This window comes from Dipodomys merriami, unplaced genomic scaffold (genome assembly GCF_024711535.1).
Source record: "Dipodomys merriami isolate MVZ:Mamm:240054 unplaced genomic scaffold, mDipMer1.0.p SCAF_5, whole genome shotgun sequence".
In the NCBI taxonomy this organism is placed as follows: domain Eukaryota; kingdom Metazoa; phylum Chordata; class Mammalia; order Rodentia; family Heteromyidae; genus Dipodomys; species Dipodomys merriami.
The window spans coordinates 73774833-73792859 of NW_027206068.1; the positions used below are offsets into that span (position 1 = coordinate 73774833).

Here is an 18027-nt window from a genome sequence, read left to right on the forward strand (position 1 = left end):
CCGCGCTGTGGAATGCCACGGGGCCCACGCCCACGGCATTTCCTCTTCTTTTATCCTTAAGCTCCTGTAGTTCTCAGATCTTGAATATAATTCTTTCCTCCACTCCATTTCTTTAAAACTGTTTGTTCTCTTCCCTTTCTTCCTTGTTCTTGAGGTCCACTGGGCGGGGTGGGAGGAAGAGGGGGAAGAGAAAAGCACAGGTGTCTGGGTGGAAAGAAAATTGCATGAAAACGATAGTACTTAATTGCATTAACTCCCTGCCCTGGCAGCCTGGAAGATGGGCCATTTGCATTCTACTCATCTGCACGTCTCGTGCGGAGGAGTCATGAGGAAAGGGCTTAGAAGTGCTTTTTATTAAGATCATAAATGATTTCCACTCACGGAGAGGAGCAGACATGGCAGAAATGACACTGTTTTGTTTAATAAAGTTTCCTTCCGCTGATTTGGCTGGTTCTTCTATTAAACGGAATGAGAAAACAAGCGGGTCCTGATATTAAACACCGCAATGATTCCTCCACATTTTTATTCCGTAGTAAGCTGGTGCTCAGTTTTACAGCACTATGAGTTACCCACAACAGTCATTTAGTCGGTCAATTTCAGACCAGTGATAAAACTTTGAGTAATAGGAAAAGCGTGTTGGTGCCCCCATATTCTCTGAGAAGAGATGTCCATAAATTCAAGTTCCCAGGTACACACTCCATTTATATTTAACAGCCATTACTAAGTGGAATGTCTGAGGAAAGCCCAGATTATGACCTACATAGATGGAAACCTAATGAAAACCATTGGAAACAACTTACTTCTCTTTGGCTTAGTTATGTAAATAGAGGCATAGTAATCTGAAAAATCTAGTAAACGTCGGATGTTTTCCTGTCTTTTACAAAAAGCTAAGAACATTTTATGAGGGAGATGGTGATTCTTATGGATCAAGCTCCAAATGTGAATTTTCCTATTTTCATAAAGATATAGTGTAGGTTATTGAACATCATTGCTTCTCTAAACAGCTTTTTATTCTCACAAGATAGGTAGGAGGCAGCGTAAAAAAATAATAATACCCTGTGTTAAAAATGCCCACAGAAGTCTTACTAATTAAGTAACCTCTCCACACTGAACATGATATTTGAGGTTATTAAATATACATAATTAAAAATCAATTGTGCCTTTTATTTTTTTATTTTTGGGGGGGGTCCAGTCGTGGGGCCTGAACTCTGGACCTGGGCACTGTCCCTCAGCTCTTCAGCTCAAGGCTAGCGCTCTACCACTTGAGCCACAGCGCCACTTCCGGCTTTTTTCTTTTTGCTTATGTGGTGCTGAGGAATTGAACTCAGGGCCTCATGCATGCAAGGCAAGCGCTCTACCACTGAGCCACCTTCCCAGCCCCCATGCCTTTTATTTTTGAGCACCACTGGGGACTGAACTCGGGGCCTCGGGGCCTCGTGCTTGAGGGACAAGCATCCTACCACTTGAACCACTTTCGGATCTATACCTAAAAAAATTTTAATTTTAAAAGCATACCAGTGCTTTACTTCTCCACTTCTCCAAAGAGAAAAAAAAAAGTCACTAGGATTCCTCGACTTTTAATCAAATGTCTGTTCATTTCATAATTTAACATGTTTTCACAACTTTAGGCTCTATTGGGAGTAGCTAGTTTATTATATACTATTATAGTTTATTTAAGCACACATGCACACACACGTGCACATGTACACACACACACACACACACACACACACACACACACACACACAGTCTGTAGAGGGCCTGGTCTCCCTGAAGCACAGTTGGGGCTGACTCGCAGGTGTGGGGAAGGGGAAGGAGAAAAGCAAAAGGTGTCAGGCTGTGGGCACAACAGATGCTGGGTGGGTGGGCCTCATGTAGCTGAGTGGGTGTTAACGGGCTTCCTGGGGGGGGGCTGCCCACGAGTGATGGGCGCTTTGGAGTGACAAGGAGAGGAGCCAGCTTTGCTCTGTTCTGGTCGCTGCTGTCGCTAAATCAAAGGAAGTCCGTTAGCCAAACCGTCTATGGAGGTGCCAGGGCTTCCAGCACACTCATTTTGGGGTGCTCCCTGTGGAGGCGGGAAGAGAAGAGAGTGAAGGAAAGAGCCCCCTGCGACTCCCCGTCCCGGGAATCTGTGCGGACAGGGGAAGGGGACACCTTTTGGATGGAAAGCGGCTGCACAAAATTAAGGAGATACCCACATGCAGCAAGTGAGCCACGCCCACGTCACCCCAAACCCCAGCGTCTCCCCTCCAAAAATCCGGAAGCCCATCCACTCCTTCTGGAAAAGAAATCACAGGCTGCCGAGTCCCGACATTCCAATCGCCCTTTGAGGAAAGGAAATAGCATGACACAGATGGCTGTTTTTCAATCATGTTCTTCTGCCACATTAAATTTTCAATAAATTGCCTTTCTACTATTGCATTTATTGAGTTTCTGCGAGCTACCAGTTCTAAGCCTGAATCTGGTCCCATTAAATTGTTAAATATTGTCTCATTTGGGCCTGGAACAGCCTTCAGGTACAATGCTGAAGAGAAGGAAAAAGAGATTCATGGAGTTTAATTTGCCCAACTAGAAATTTATCACAACTCTAGATTGTTGAGGAAGATTTGGGGCTATTTACTTAGCATGATTCAGACTTTAATGTCACCATGCTGCCAGAAAGACCCTTACTTTAGAAAGAAGTATTTATTTCTCTTTGTACTTTTTTTTTAATGGTCATATTTTAGCTTTCTGAACTAAACGATATACATTATTCAAATCAAATTATCAACCTTTCCCAAATAGCCATTGATCACATGTTTTACTTTCCTAAGAAATGATCAAAACTTGAAACTGAACAAATGAAACTTCTCAAGCAAAGCAATTGCATGCTTATCTCATCAACTGTTTCTAGGCAGGTAACAACACTCGATCCACAGTTTTCTGAAATGTTTCACGTGCCTTACAAACACGAAACTGTCACCAAATTTTCATAAATACAGACTTGCTAGCATGATGAATTTAAATTTGTCTTTTATCCTGATTTTAATTCATACTTTTGTTTTAGTCTTCTCTTGAGTTATATGAAGAAAAAAGGTATCAGCTAGTTTACTGTACACCCAAAATATTGCATGTCAAAATGAAAACACAAATATCACCTCAAAACAGGTAAAATCATAAGATCTTGGTTACAAGTAGACTTTTTTGTGTGTGTGTCGGTTGTGGGGCTTGAACTCTGGGCCTGGGCGCTGTCCCTCTTCAGCTCAATGCAAGCACGCTACCACTTCAGCCACAGTGCCACTTCCGATTTTATTGGAAATAAGAGTCTCATAGACTTTTCCTGCTTGGGCTGGCTTTGAACCATGATCCTCAGATGTCAGCCTCCTGAATAGCTAGGATGACAGGCGTGAGCCCAGCTACGAACAGACTCTTGATAAGGACAAAGGTCCTCTGGTGATGGTGGTGGTTGTTTTAATTAAATCCCGGGTCTAGGATCAGCAGTGTTTAACTTGCATCTACAGCCACATCTACCAAATTGTTTTTAATTTTATAAAGAGGATTCCTCATAGCTGATTTAGCCAGCATTACAAGTCCTGTTTTATTATCCCTTCCTTATGATACATACTGCCTCACCATCCCTGGTTTCACTTCCATGGTTTCTATCACCAAAAAATATCAAATGGAAAATTCCAGAAATAACCAATGCATGCGTTTTAAATAGCACAATATTAGGGTAGCATGATGAAATGTTATTCTGTTTGTGCTTTGCCTCACAAAAGTGGGGATCATACTTTTGTCCAGTGAATGCAAGCTGGGGACCCTACCTTTCCCATCCCCCATTAGTAGCAGCTCAGTGTTCAGATTAACTATCTCAGTAGGTTATGATCATTGTTCTATTTATTACTGGCCATTGTGGTGATTTCTGTTCGTGAGCACTGTATGTGCTTCATATGCATATATGTATGCACTTGTGTTTATAAGACAAAAAGTAACGGAGGGGGGGAGGATGGGAAGGGATAGGAAGGGGAAACAAAGGAGGAGGCTACAATGATTGATAAGAAATGTACTCATTATCTTGCCCATGTAATTGTAACCCCTCTGTACAGTATTTTCACAATAAAAAAAGAAATGAATAAGACAAAAAGTAACACAGAAAGTTCAAAGTTAGGAAGCATTCATTTTTTATTGTCAAGGTGATGTGCAGAGGGGTTACGGCTACATAAGTAAGGTAATACGTACATTTCTTGTCACACTTGTTACCCTTCCCTTATTTTTCTCCTACTTTCCCTTCTCCCATCCCCTCCCACCCCCAAGTTGTACAGATCATTTCCAGGAAATTGTTCTTTTTTGTGTGTGTGTGAAAATACCGTACAGAGGGGTTACAATTACATGGGCAAGATAATGAGTACATTTCTTATCAAGCATTGTTGCCTCCTCCTTTGTTTCCCCTGCCCATCCCAGGAAATTGTTCTTTATTACTTTTGTGGTCTTTATCTTTAGCAATTTCAATATATTCCAGCCATCAATCTGGCCACTACAGTTGATAGTGGGTGGTTTCCACTGTTCCTCTCATCAGGTGGTAACTCAAAGACATGACAAGTAAAAGCAAAGCCAGAGGGCTGAGCGTGGTGGTTACCTGCCTTAATGTCAGTTATTTATGAGGCAGGGGTAGGAGAATCACAGGCCACAGCCTAGGCCAAAGCTGAACACTGTATCTGAAAAGCCAAAATCCAAAGCATTCAGCATGTGCTCCACTGGTAGAACGCTTACCTGGCAAGCGTGAGGCCCTGCATTCAGTCCTAAATCGCCCTGGAAGGAGGAAAGAAAAGAAAATGAATCCAGCAGTACAAGGAGAATGGAGGAGGCTCTGCCAAGCTGACTTGGAGTCAGGGTGGAATTAAAAAGCTCAGCCAGATTAAACAACTTCCCTGGAGTTCCGGCGACATGGAAATGAAGAATTCATGATGGCTGGGGAGAAGGTATTTCACTGAAATTCCAGCCACCAGTCCCAAAACACAGAAGGATACACAGACATGTGAAGAACACCAAAACGGGCTGCAAGTCTCACGTTGTCAGCCACCACACTGAAAATAACACCATGAAATACATCATGAAAACACTCACCTGCACATGGCTCCGTTTTGAGTCTGGAAACCCAGAATGCTTTCTTTCCTCAGGGATCTAGATTTCCTCATTCTTCTATGATGTTCGGCCAAACGCTGACCCACAGAACAGATGTTACCCCGAGTTTGATGGGGAGGGAAAGGTCTTTATTTTCTATTTAGTCTGGTGACTAGTGCATTTACCCACACTGGATTCTGCGTGAAGTGTTTCCGTTTTAACTGAAATGTTCCTGCTTTACTAAATGGCATAATGCCAAAGGATCAACCACCAGGAGAGTTTTTCAGGCTCCCTAAGAAAATGGGGTTGTTCAGTGTGGATGGATGAAGAGAAAGTTCACCCCATCCTCCTGAGGACCACAATGCAAATGCATTCTGGAATTTAAAGGGGCAGGCTAGGAAGGTCTCACTCCCCAGATTCAACCAGAGAAAGAGAGAGACAGAGACAGAGACAGAGAGAGATTTGAAATGTTCATGTTTTGCTGTGGATGAAAATTCCTTCCCTGCAGCCATGCTCACTGTGTGCTTTGTCAGTGTACCTCTAGTCTTTCCAAGATGTCAGAAGCAGGTAATTCAGGTAACTGTCTTGGCTGGCAACAGAGCTTGCTCACCAGTAGGCAATGAGGATTACAAAGAAGAAAGCCCACCGGGTCAATTTCATACATAAACAACACAAGCTTGGGCCCACGTGTCAACTCCTGACACCATGGAGTTGAATCGATAATCCTCCTACACATTGCTCTTTGTCTCAGTTATCAGAAATTGCAATGGAACAACATGCCTTGATACCCATTAATAACACACATTAAAAATAACTCGTCTACCCACCTGCTTTAGATTACAAAGATTGAGTCTGTGTGTAGCGGGTCTCCGAGCCTCTCTTTGAATAGAGTATCCCCTCAATAGGTTTCTGTCAGAACTCTGTTTTAAAGGAAAGAAAAGAAAAACAAAAGCCCACAGGTTCTGTGGTCAAATGCGTGTGTCACACCTGCTGTTTTCTCTTTGAGAATCACAGTGTGCTGTGGGTCCTGCAGAAAGGAAATCTGTTTGACACTTTTTTTTTCCTCTGTTGGTCGTGGGGCTTGAACTCTGGGCCTGGGTGCTGTCCCTGAGCTCTTCAGCTCAAGGTGAGTGCTCTACCACTTGAGCCATAGCACCACTTCTGGTTTTCTGGTGGTTTATTGGAGATAAGAGTCTCATGGACTTTCCTGCCGGGGCTGGCTTTGAACCATGATCCTCAGATCTTCAGCCTCCTGAATAGCTAGGATGACAGGCGTGAGCCACCGGCACCTGGATGTTTAACACTTTTAACCCAGTATTTTTTCATATATAGTCAAGCGAAAGAAAACCTTTTCGGGTACAATGATCACTGGCCCTCCCCTGAGATCAGTTTCTGCTGAATGTACCTGGGAAACACTTACATGGTCAATCTGTGCGGAAGGTTAGGCCATGCATGTACTAGATGGAGGAGGTTGGGGTGTGGGTTTGGTCCTGGACACTTAATGTCCATGACATTTATTATTGTATTTTATAATGGTACTATGGACTGAACTCAGGGCCTGGTGCTTGCTAGGCAAGTGCTTTACCACTTGAAACATGCCTCCATCCCAAGAGCCCACATTTTGCCCAGGATCACCCTCTGTTGATTCTCCTACCTCTACCTTCCACATAGCTGTGATTACAGGCATGTACTAGCACACCTTTCCCCTGGTGAAAAGCCCTTTCCAGCTCAATGGGTCACATAGATGGTAGGATAAGGGAATCGAGGTGGATTGGCTCACGCTCCTCAATATTCCTGCTCTCGGGGTAGGAAGCATTTTAAATGTGTGCAGGAGGAAAGCTGTCAAGCGCGTTATTTAAACTGCAGAGATGACAGTGGAGGCGAGTGAGGCGATGTGTAGGATCTGGATTCAGATGGACTTTCCCTGAGCGCCTCCAACAGAGCAAGCGACTACATAACTCATCTGAGTCCAGTCGGTCTCAACTCCTTCATCTGCAAGAGGGAACATTAGCCATATCTGTTCCCAAGGGCTTGGTGGAAGCCAAGTAGAACTTTGCATTGGGGGCCGAGCATGGGAGATAAACTGCAGCCGAATCTGAGTTCCTCTCTATCATCATCAGCATCCTGTTCATGAATGAAAGCATTTCTGTTCCCTAAGGGAAGTAAGGCAAAAGCCAAATGTCACTGCAGGTGCAGGCAGTGATTCTACTGACCAGACGCATGACACCTCTGTCTCCTTTGGTCTGAGATCAGAGCAGCTGTCCTGGTGTGGGGAGGGGGAGGGGAGGAGAGTCAGACAAAGTAGTATGAATGGGAGTCAGGGTACAAATGCGCGGGAAGGAGAAGGTGGGGGTCACGAGAGAGTCTGGAACTGGGGTGAAGAGAATGTGGCATCTGATTTTACCTGGGCTTGGAAGTCAGACTCAGAGTAGAACCTGGAGCTTCAGAGTGTGCACAGTGATAATGACAGTGATTAGACAAGCCAGCCTTGGAGTGAAGCTGGTGTGTGTGTGTGTGTGTGTGTGTGTGTGTGTGTGTGTGTGTGTGTGTGTGTGTGTGTGTGTGTGTGTGTGTTCTGGTAGTAGAGCTTGAACTTGGGGCCTCATGCTCTCCCTTGGCTTTTATCTGTTCCAGTCTGGTGCTCTGCCACTTGAACTATATGTCCACTCATAGCTTTGGGCTCGTTATTGGAGATAAGAATCTCATAGAGTTTTCTCCCCAGCCTGGCTTTGAACCATGATCCTGAGATTTCAGCCTCCTGAGTGGCTAGAATGACAGACATGAGCCACCAGTACCCAGCATGACTTCCTTGTTGGGATACATTTTTCAGGTGGGAAATCTTGCCTAGGTGGGCATGTCTTTCTGGGTGGGCGTTGGAGACTGGGCTCGGGGACTCCATGAGCCAAGGCATTTAACCAGATACCCATGGAACCAACAAAACAGACTGAGGAGAAAGGCCTATCAAGAGAGCAAGAGAGGCCAGATAGCTGGTAGCTCATACCTCAGGAGACTGAGATCTGAGGATCGCAGTTCAAAACCAGCCTAGATGGAAAAGTCCATGAGACTCTTGTCTCCAATGAACCACCAAAAAGCTGGAAGTGGAGCTGTGGCTCAAGTGGTAGCACGCTAGCCTTGAGCACAAAAGCTCAGGGACAGTGTCCAGGCCTTGCATTTAAGCCCTAGGAATGGCCCTAGAGACGAGAGAGAGACAGACAGAGACAGGGAGACAAAGACAGAGACAGAAACAGAGAGACTGAGAGAGAGAGAGAGAGAGAGAGAGAGAGAGAGACAGAGACAGAGACAGAGACAGAGACAGAGAGAAACAGAGAGAGACAGTGGGAAAGAGAGAGAGAGAGAGAGAGAGAGAGAGAGAGAGAGAGAGAGAGAGAGAGAGAGAGAGAAAGCCTCAAACCCGGACTGAGCTGGGATAAACAGAGGCCTGGAGGCTGCAGGCTGGCCGCCAGGCCTGTAAACACCCGGTCCTGGCCGTTCCCCTGAGGCCCACAGGGCGGCCAGCTTGGCTCCGGGAGTGGAGCTGCTGCTGGCGAAGGGGGCCGTGTTCTCCTGCATCTCTGCCACCGAGCCCCACCACTCAGAGGTGAGCGTTTTGCCAAGTTGGTCCTACTGCTCCAAAGCTAAGGCCCGAGGCTGGGCAAGTGCCCCGCGCACCGTGGGAGGCTGGGGAGAGGCGATGCCAGGCCCCACCTCCGCCAGGCCAGGGCATCCGTCCACTGCAGGACAGGCTTCTGGGCCCAGGCCCGACGCATTGGAAGAGGTTGGGCTGTGGCCAACAAGCTGCTTTGGTAGCAAGCCAGTGTCCGCCAAAGCTTGTGAGCCACCACCGAGGCCAAACCCGGCCCAATGGCTCGTGTCTGTCATCCTAGCTACTCAGGAAGCGAAACTTCGAGAACCATGCTTCTCCAAGTCACTACCAAAAAGAAAAAAAGGCAGATGTGGGGCTGTGGCCCAAGTGGTAGAGAGCTAGCCGTGAGCAAAAAGAAGCTCAGGGATGGTGTCCAGACCTTGGGTTCAAACCCCAGTACCAGCACAAAATAATAATAATTATTATTATTATTAATTTAATTTGGAAAGGCTGGATTATCCCACCGGAATGCACAAACACAGCACAGCCTGAGGGGGAAAGTATCCACTACACCTTCCTCTGGGGAAGCGATTCTTCACTGATGTGTCATAGTTCGTGAAAACTTCATCAGGTCTTCCAAGTTCTTTCAGTGGAGGTTTGCTCTCTTCCTGCCCTGCATTTTCTGATTAATGCACCGTGGAATGCTTTCTGGTATCTCAAGTGTACAAAGTAGGACAGAAGCCAAATTTCCCATGTATGTTCATTAAAGCAAAAGATTTTGAACTCTCCCATGTTACAGAAGAGCCATGGCATGGCTGGGCTTGTTTTTATGCAATAGGGTGGGTAATTTCCACCCTTTTATTTTTATTAAGCACTTCTCAATTTATGCTTCGTTCCTCTCAAGTATAAAAATTGATCTTTATTTTTCTCCTTAAGAATATCAATGCCCAAATTCATTGCCATGTATAAACTTTGGAAATGATTGCCTGTTTCCATTAGAGGAGAAAATAAAGTGGTTTATGGTCTACTATGTTATTCTAACCTCCTACCCTGATTTCTTAGGATTATTTTGGGGGTAGTGTATATTAGTTCTGCAATAGAGCAGGTGTGTTATGACAGTCTCATTTGCATGCGTGTACATAAGTAGGTACCTTGCCTGCGTCCGCTTCCCAGGCCCCTTTGGTGTCAATATCATAGAGATGTTTTAGGAATTAATAATCCATGAGAACAGCTGAGGCCAGGGGCCCCGCTTTATAAAAACTGTTTTTATGGACAGCGCACTGGCATTAAAGCCATGATACATAGGCTTAAAACAAAACTCCAATTGTACCTTGTTCTTTCTGTGCCTCAGTTTCCTACCTTAAGAAATGGAGGACATAGTAACATTCTCCATGAAGTCGGCTTCCTTTGAGAGCCCCTGTATTGAAACAGTGCCTGAAAGAGGGGAAGGGTGTCCATACATTCTACCTACTAATGGTAACTCGGTGAAGCCCAGAACTGGAGCAAAAAATTAGCTGAGGACCAGTGAAGGTTCAAAGGAAGGAGAAAGCTTCATGGCATCAGGGCAGTTGGTTAAGTGGCTGGTTGGTTGGTTGGTTGATTGATGATGGGGAGACAGCTGATTGGTTGGTTGGTTGATGGTGGGTGGCTGATAGTGAGTAGCTGGTTTGCTATTTGATGGTTGGTGGTTGGTGGCTGGCAAGTGGCTGACAGATAGGTGATGAGTTTGTTGGTTTTGTGGAAGGTTAGTTTGTGGTTGGCAGCTTGACGGATTGGTAGTTGAATGGGCCACAGGCAGTCAGGAACAGGGACACATGAATGGTGCCTCGGCCGCTGGTGTGAACCGTGCAGCCTCAGCAATCAGTCTTCCTGTGTCCCTGGCCTCTACCTTGCTCCCGCTGTACATGCCCCTAGGCCCTCAGCCTCAGATCCCAATGGGAAAGCTGCGGTCTCCTCCGTGCCAGGATGAACTTTCTCTCCAAAAAGACAAACCATACATACTTCATTCTGAGAACAGCTTGTCACTTAACAATGTACAGTTGGAAAAAAAAAAACATACTCTTTGTAATACTTTATGCCGTACTCTGTTACATTTGTTATTCCAAATTATTTCTCTTCAAACAGATGCCATAATATATTATGCATCATAACTATTTTATCTTATTTTTACTTGCTATTTAAAACTCTTCAAGCTTTTAAAAGTCACCAAATCATCGAACTACCAGACTACAAAGTTATGTGTGCAGTGTTTGTGTGCTCTGTGGGAACGTCTTTGTTCTAGTGTGTGTGTGCACACATGGGTTATTTGTTTGTGGTGTCTGTGTGTGGTGGGTGGAAGTACATGCATGTTGTATTTGTGTGTAGTGTGTGTACTGTGTAAACTGGTATGATGTGTGGTGTCTAGTGTGTGTGTGCACACATGGGTTCTTTGTTTGTGGTGTCTGTGTGTGGTGGATGGAAGTACATGCATGTTGTATTTGTGTGTAGTGTGTGTACTGTGTACACTGGTGTGATGTGTGGTGTGTGAATGTGTGGTGTTTTTGATGTATGTATGTGTGTGTGTGTGTGTGTGTGTGTGTGTGTGTCATGCAGGTGTGATGTGGGGGGTGGGTTGCATTGTAGATGTGTGTGTTGTAAGATGTGTGTGGTATGTTAGTGGTATGTGTGCTGTGTGTGGTACACATGTGTAATGTGTATACGTGTGTGATATGGTGTATGTGTGTGGTGTGTGATTTGTGATGTGTGTGGTGTATGACATGTTACGCTGTTTTTGTGTGTGTGTGTTAGGTTGTGCATTGTGTGTGTGGTGCGTGCTTGTGTTGGGTGTATGCATAGCACTCTATGGAGATGGAAGGTAGAAGATTGAGGAGAAAGTCAAGTGGATTGAAATCAGCAATAAAGCGGCCATTCTCCAATACTAAATGTACTTGGGATTTATTCCCCTGCATCTGTAGGTAAATGTCCTTCTGTTCTTGAAAGAATAAATCCTCATAAACTTCCCATAAACTTTTGCAGAGGCAAGATGTGAGATTGGTTCCATCCAAATCCATTCCGCACTTTGTTTGGGCTCCTTCAATCTGAATTTTAAAGCCTGTGTTGGTTCTCATTCCCCAAAGCCCCCACGCTTGGGAAGGGTCAGAATGCAACGTGGTTCAAAGCCACTGTGCCTTGGGTGGCTGCCAGACTCCAGGAAATAATTGCTCTCCAAACTTGGAATATGCCACCCTCAATTGGCTTCAAATGAGCGTAACCCATAGCGCCCGGCTGCGGCCCTGGCAACTTTAACTTTGGCTGTTGTTATTATCAAAATTCAGTTTCGCCACTATCGTGACATCCCCAAAGCTCAGCTCTGAATCTGCAGTCTTTCCCACTGTGTTCAGCCTCCTGAAGATAAAAAACACTCCAACTTGAAATGCCGGGGCGAGAAGTGGGAGGAGACACACATCAATTGACTTGGGCTCCTGTAGTCCATTGTCATAATGTGTGCCCTTGCTTCATTGTCCTGGGAAAGTAAGAGCGGGGCTCTGACCTTTGACACACAGCTGTGCCACTGTGTGCATTGGAGACTTTCCCCTCGGACCCTCGGTGTAACCTGCACCTTTCTCAAAGTCTCTATGGCCACGGTGACCACCCACCCCACCCCCACTCACCCTACCTTCTGGTCAACACAACATAGCCTGGCCACAGCCAGCCAAGCGCTAAGCCCTGCCTTTATGCAAATATCTAGAGTCCCTTGAAATTAAAACTGCTCTAAAGCAGCAAGCTGCATGCCATGGCAGTCCCATGCATATCACTCTTCCTTGGCTTGCCTAATCTCAGGCTCAATGCAAGCCTTAAGCTCTGAATTTCAGCTCTTACCCTAGACTGGCTAAGACAATGCACAAGACAAAACAAGAATGAAGAAGGGAGTTGCATCCTCCTTGTGATCTTCGATCCTTAAAGTCTGAGCATCTGTCTCCATTCTGAAGCATCCTTAATTTTATATCAGAAATATTTTCACGTAGCTGCTGAATGGAATTGATTTTCCACTCTCCTTCAACAGGAGTACAGTATATAATAAAGGGAATGCTCCCCATTAGGTAAAACTCCAAACCAAGCCTTTCACCCCTGCAGAAACCTGTTATTGTTCAATTTTACTAATGACTAGAGGTTTTTAATAAAAAAAAATTATAGCCTTTTGCCATTTCAGAAGCTTCTTCTATATGCAGCTAGTTCTTTGGATCATTGCAGTAACTCTGTGAAGCAGGACTTATTTGTCCAATTTACAAGGAAAGATACAAGTTTGAAACAATTTCACCCCTGGGTGTGGAGACCATGTGCTCTGGTCAGTAGGAAAGTAACAGTATCCATTAACAGAATGTGTGCATCTTCTTATTTCTTGCGATGAAAAGAGCACCCAAAAGAAAGAAAGAAGGGAAGAAGTTTTGATTTGTGTAACATAATTGTGTAGCTCAGATCAATCCATTACCCTGAGGACAGAGCTGTCTCTGAATTTCCCGTCCCTCACTGCGGCAATGGACGGCTTCTCACCTAATGGAGTTGATATAAAACCTGTTTTTCTATGGATGTGAGGCTCTGGAGGTCTTGCCCAGCTGCCTTTCTTCTTGGAGCAGCAAGAGAGAGTGGCTAAACGTATCACAGACTTTTACAAGCCCGCTCTGACCATTCTTTATTACAACACCAGGGCAGACAGTAAAATGGGAACGCTAATGACATTAGAGTAGGAGAGAGAAGAGGAAGATGCCATACGAAGGACAGAAATGACATCCACAAGGTTGGCACGGGGCCCTGGCGATGCCCACCACTGTCAGCTCACTGAAGACCTCTGGATAGGAAGAGAACCAGCACTTCAGATCTCTAGAAAGAGAAATTCAGAATGTACTCAGGAGAGATAAATAACATCAGACCTTACAGAGGCTTCTGAGCTCAGTAACTCTTCAATTCTGAAACTGTCAAGCATAGGTTTTGTACTAATTAGTAGTGAGATTATTAAAAACTTATTTTTAAAAAACTTACAGGCTCCTGCCTATAATCCTACCTTACCCAGGAGGCTGAGATCTGAGAATCATGGCAAACTAACCTTGACAGATAAATCTGAGAGATTCCAGCTAACCAGGAAAAAAGCCTGAAGTGGAGGTATGGCTCAAGTAATGCAACAGCCTTGAGTGGAAAAAACTAAGCAAGAGTGCTAGGCCCTGAATTCCAGCCCTACTATCAGCATAAAGGTAGGCAGGCAGGTAGGCAGGTAGATAGAGAGAGAGAGAGAGAGAGAGAGAGAGAGAGAGAGAGAGAGAGAGAGAGAGAGAGAGAGAGAGAGAGAGAGAGAATTTGCATGTCCGACTAGTTAGACATCTACATTCTTAGAAAAGAAAACATAATCTTTGCTCCTTGAAATTCAAAGTCTAACAGAAAAGAGGGGGACATAAAATGATTTAGTAACTAACGTGGTTCCTTAGAAGCACTGATAGACCCACGATGATGTCTAACACAGAGATAAAGAGCAGCAGGAAGGGAGAGAAGAGGTTCTTTGGAAGAGGCAATTCCTGGACTGAGCCTTCAAGATTAAGTAGGAATCAGACCAGATGACATATGGGAGTTGGGAACGTGAAGGAGGAAATTAGAGGAAAAGATGATCCAAGAAGAGGAAATAATGCATATGAAAAAGACGTGGCCTCCACAAATAGTACAGTGCATGGGGGAGCAGGGGTGGGAGGGGGCTGCTGGAATGGACATGCCAAGGCCAGCAGTGGGGAAACAAAGCAGGGAAAAGTGGGCCCCGCTTACTAGAGGGTTTCAGGGAGAGCTTGTTACACACTACTGACTCTGGGATCCTCAGGGTTTATGCATGAAAGCAAAATGGTAACTATTGCATTTTAGGTGTATTCTTTTCGTAGATTTGCAAAGGATGTGTTTAGAACAAACAACACAGGAGGGAGGCAAGAAATGATCACCTGAGCCAAGGCCACAGAGAAATGGGCAGGAAGGGCACATGGTAGAAGATTTAAGAAGGATGGATATGGGGCCCTGAGGAGTGAATACCAACGGATGACCCCTAGGGGTCTGGCTTGAGCAGTAGTGGGAATAATTCTACCTTCCCAAAGGCAGACTACTGCAGGTAAGGTTCCTGTGGAAAATAGATAGTTTGGCTTTCCTACCAGTTATCAAGATAAAGCTATTCCACAAGAAATGTATATGTTAACCTTAAATTCATAGTAGAGATGTAAATGTAAGTAAAAATGTGGATCTCCCCAGCCTATAGCCAATGCTAAAGATCATAAAATGGGTGAAATTACTCAGAAAAAGAAAACTAAAGTATTCATACGTGGGTCAGCAAGGTAATGAAAACCTGAGTGATCCTCCACCTTGCCACCTCATGGCTACTTGAGGGTACTACACCATTTGCGACATGTTTATTATCAACCTGTTTGGGGTAGATAGAACCTCCATTGGCAAGAAATAGAACATCATTCTGTTGTTGCAAAATTGAGTAGATCTTCTTCCACTTCCCTGTTGGCTGCAGTGTGGGAGACTATGTCTTGCAATGTCTTCTTTCTTGAGAATCAATCTTGCAATCTCTACTTTTTGTACCCAAGGCCTAATTTTCAAGAATTTAAGTGAACAAGAAACCCCAAAAGCTTCTGTTGCATCTTGTTATTCATTTCTCCACTTCTGGCGATTAATTGTTAACTTGGAACTCCAACATATATAAAGTTCCTTATGAATAAGGAAATAGGAAAATAAGGAATGTAGGAGGAAATTTAGGGACCTAATAGGGAACTTCTTAGAGTTTCATAAGAAAATTTAGGGGTTTTTTTCCTCCCTCCCTCTCTCAGAATCCAAGGACATACAACTGTTCCAGCAAATAAAGTAAGATTTCCTGTTATCTACCATTTATATTTAAATGTATGATTCATGGACTCCACATGTAATCATTTGCATGACTAATTTAGAACAAGCCAGTTTTATGAGGACTTGTCTATTGATGAGCTCTTGAAATGTAGAAAGTATGTGTGGTGACCTGTGGGTTTTGGCCATATTGTTCTTCTCTGTGGGAATAAGACCACTGTAGCCCCCGAAAGAACCAAAGCACAGAGATACTTGGTGAAATGGGTATATTTTAGATTCCTCCTATAAAGATGATCTTTGGGGGCTACAGCCATGGAGAGGGCTTGCCTGAGAGGATGAAATTCTGCAGACAGATGCAATCTTGAGTCTAGGGAGTCATTTTCCCCCCACAGCCCTCCATTCTGAAGAGAGCTTGCTAGAGCCATAAAGTTTATGCTTACCCATGCTCCTCTTTCCAAACCTGAATGTTATAGAAAGGTTTAATTAAGGAAGTAAGTTTTTTCCCTACTCTTAAGCAGACCTCTACAAACAGAATCAAACGTGCATGCAGATGAAGCCATCTGGTTCATTGTAAATAGCATCCAGTTCCTACTGAACAATGGCAAGCTCATTGCATAACACAGTGAATACCCGGATTTTAACCTTTGAGTCACTAATAATTTTCAGAGTAATTAGTCTCTTCCAATCTGGTATTTGCATTGGAAAGTGCTGGCCATTGAAAGCAGAATGTAGGGAGACACTTCTCAGTAGGGCTCAAATTCTGGTCACTTGGTAGCCTGACGAAATGGCTGGCCTTGGGAGAAAATACACAAGACCATCAGTAGCTGAAGTTGCCACAGCAAGCCTGCACCACCCCAGACTCTGCCCAGAGAGCCCTGGTGTGTTCTCCTCTGCCCAGGACCCCTGCTTCTCCCCTTTCCCAGACCCTCTGCAGGGAGTAATGATGGCAGGGGTCATATGCATCTCTGCTGGTAGTTATCTCTGGCAGCCATTATACAAGTAAAATTCTTTCTATTGTTAGAGTTCTCTACCATCTTAGCCCTCCCCTTGCCCCTCTCGTCATCGATTTTATTTCATAGCTACTCTGCAAAACTATGTACTGTGTTACCAGTGCTCAACCCTAACTCCCATTCTTGTGTTATAAATGGAATTTTTTTAATCTTTTAGGTGATCAAGAAACACGGAGCACACAGCAGCTTTGTCTAGGGTGACAAAAAGCGATGCCAGTGGCTTTACGCCAATTAATGGCACACAGGGAGCTCTCTGCTCGCCGCCCCTCGTGAACTATCTCTGTAAGTCAACCATACCCTAGACAAGTGACACCACTGCTATTCTGCCACCCAAGTGAGAGACTTCCTCCTCCGTCACCCAGTGGCGAGGTGACACTCAGGAAGGGAACCAGCCCACCAAACTCCACAGCTACACACGAAAGCACACACTGCAGCTGACACGGGACAGACAGGCCAGAGCAGGCCCCGGAGCCCAGGCCCTGCCAGCTGAAGGGCCCCACCACCTCCTTTCCCCCTGCTCCCATTGAGGCCCCCACCACCAAGGGCCTGTAGATTCTTGTGGAGACTTCCCTCCCTGTTACCGCGCTGTCTTCCTTCTCCATGAGGGATTTCAGCACCATGTAAAGCTTGTGTGCTTTGTGACCAGTAGTCAAAGAAAAACTATATGTCCACACTGCTGGCAAGCTGCAAAACTCCAAGTGGCCCAGGAACTGGGGCCTTCAAAGGGCTGAGTGAGAGTGGAGTTCACACAGATTCCCAGACCCCTTACTCTGACCAGCCAGCAACTACGCGAGGTGCAGGAGCTTTGTGTACTAGACACCACACACCAAGAAAAATGGGAGCGAAAGGCTGTATTCATTACCTTCCTGTTACTGTGATAAAGTATCTGAGGAAAATCACTTGGAGGAAGCAAGGTTTATTTCGGCTGGTAGCTACAGAGGTTCATCATTGGCTGGGTCACCTTTGTGGGCAGGGACTCATAGCAGTGTGGTGTGAACATGTCACAGAGGAGACTACTCACCTCATGGTGGCCAGGAAGAAGAGAAAGACAGAGAGGGAGAGCTGGGGACAAGCCCCTTCCAAAGCACACCCTCCAGTCAAGCCCGCCTCACACAGCTATTAACTGCAGCCAAGAGTTTGTTCAGTTATCCATGAATCCATCCATGAGTTGATCCATTGATTAGGCCCGAGCACTCATGATTCAGTCTCTCCCCAAAAGCCCACCTCTGAACAATGCAGTGGGAATCAAGTCTTCAATGCGTGAATCTTTTACAAAGACACTTCAGATCAAAACTGTCACAAACACCTTAACACAAATCAGAAAGATGCAGAAATACTCATCATGAGGTTGGGATCTGGCTCAGCCCTCCTCCTCTGAGCTTCTCTTCTGGGATCTGATGACCAGACATGCATTCCTCATGAGGAAACTAGAGGACTCAAGAAGCAGAATAATCCGTAGCCAAAAAAGTCACAAACTGACCCTCAAAG

The 18027-nt window shown here is 45.0% G+C and overlaps 1 protein-coding gene across 1 annotated transcript in view; it reads left to right on the top strand.

Moving 5' to 3' along the window:
- Cntnap2 (contactin associated protein 2) overlaps positions 1-18027 on the top strand; it is a 1671549-nt gene that overhangs the window by 1430680 nt on the left and 222842 nt on the right. The gene's annotated exons all lie outside the window — the stretch shown is intronic.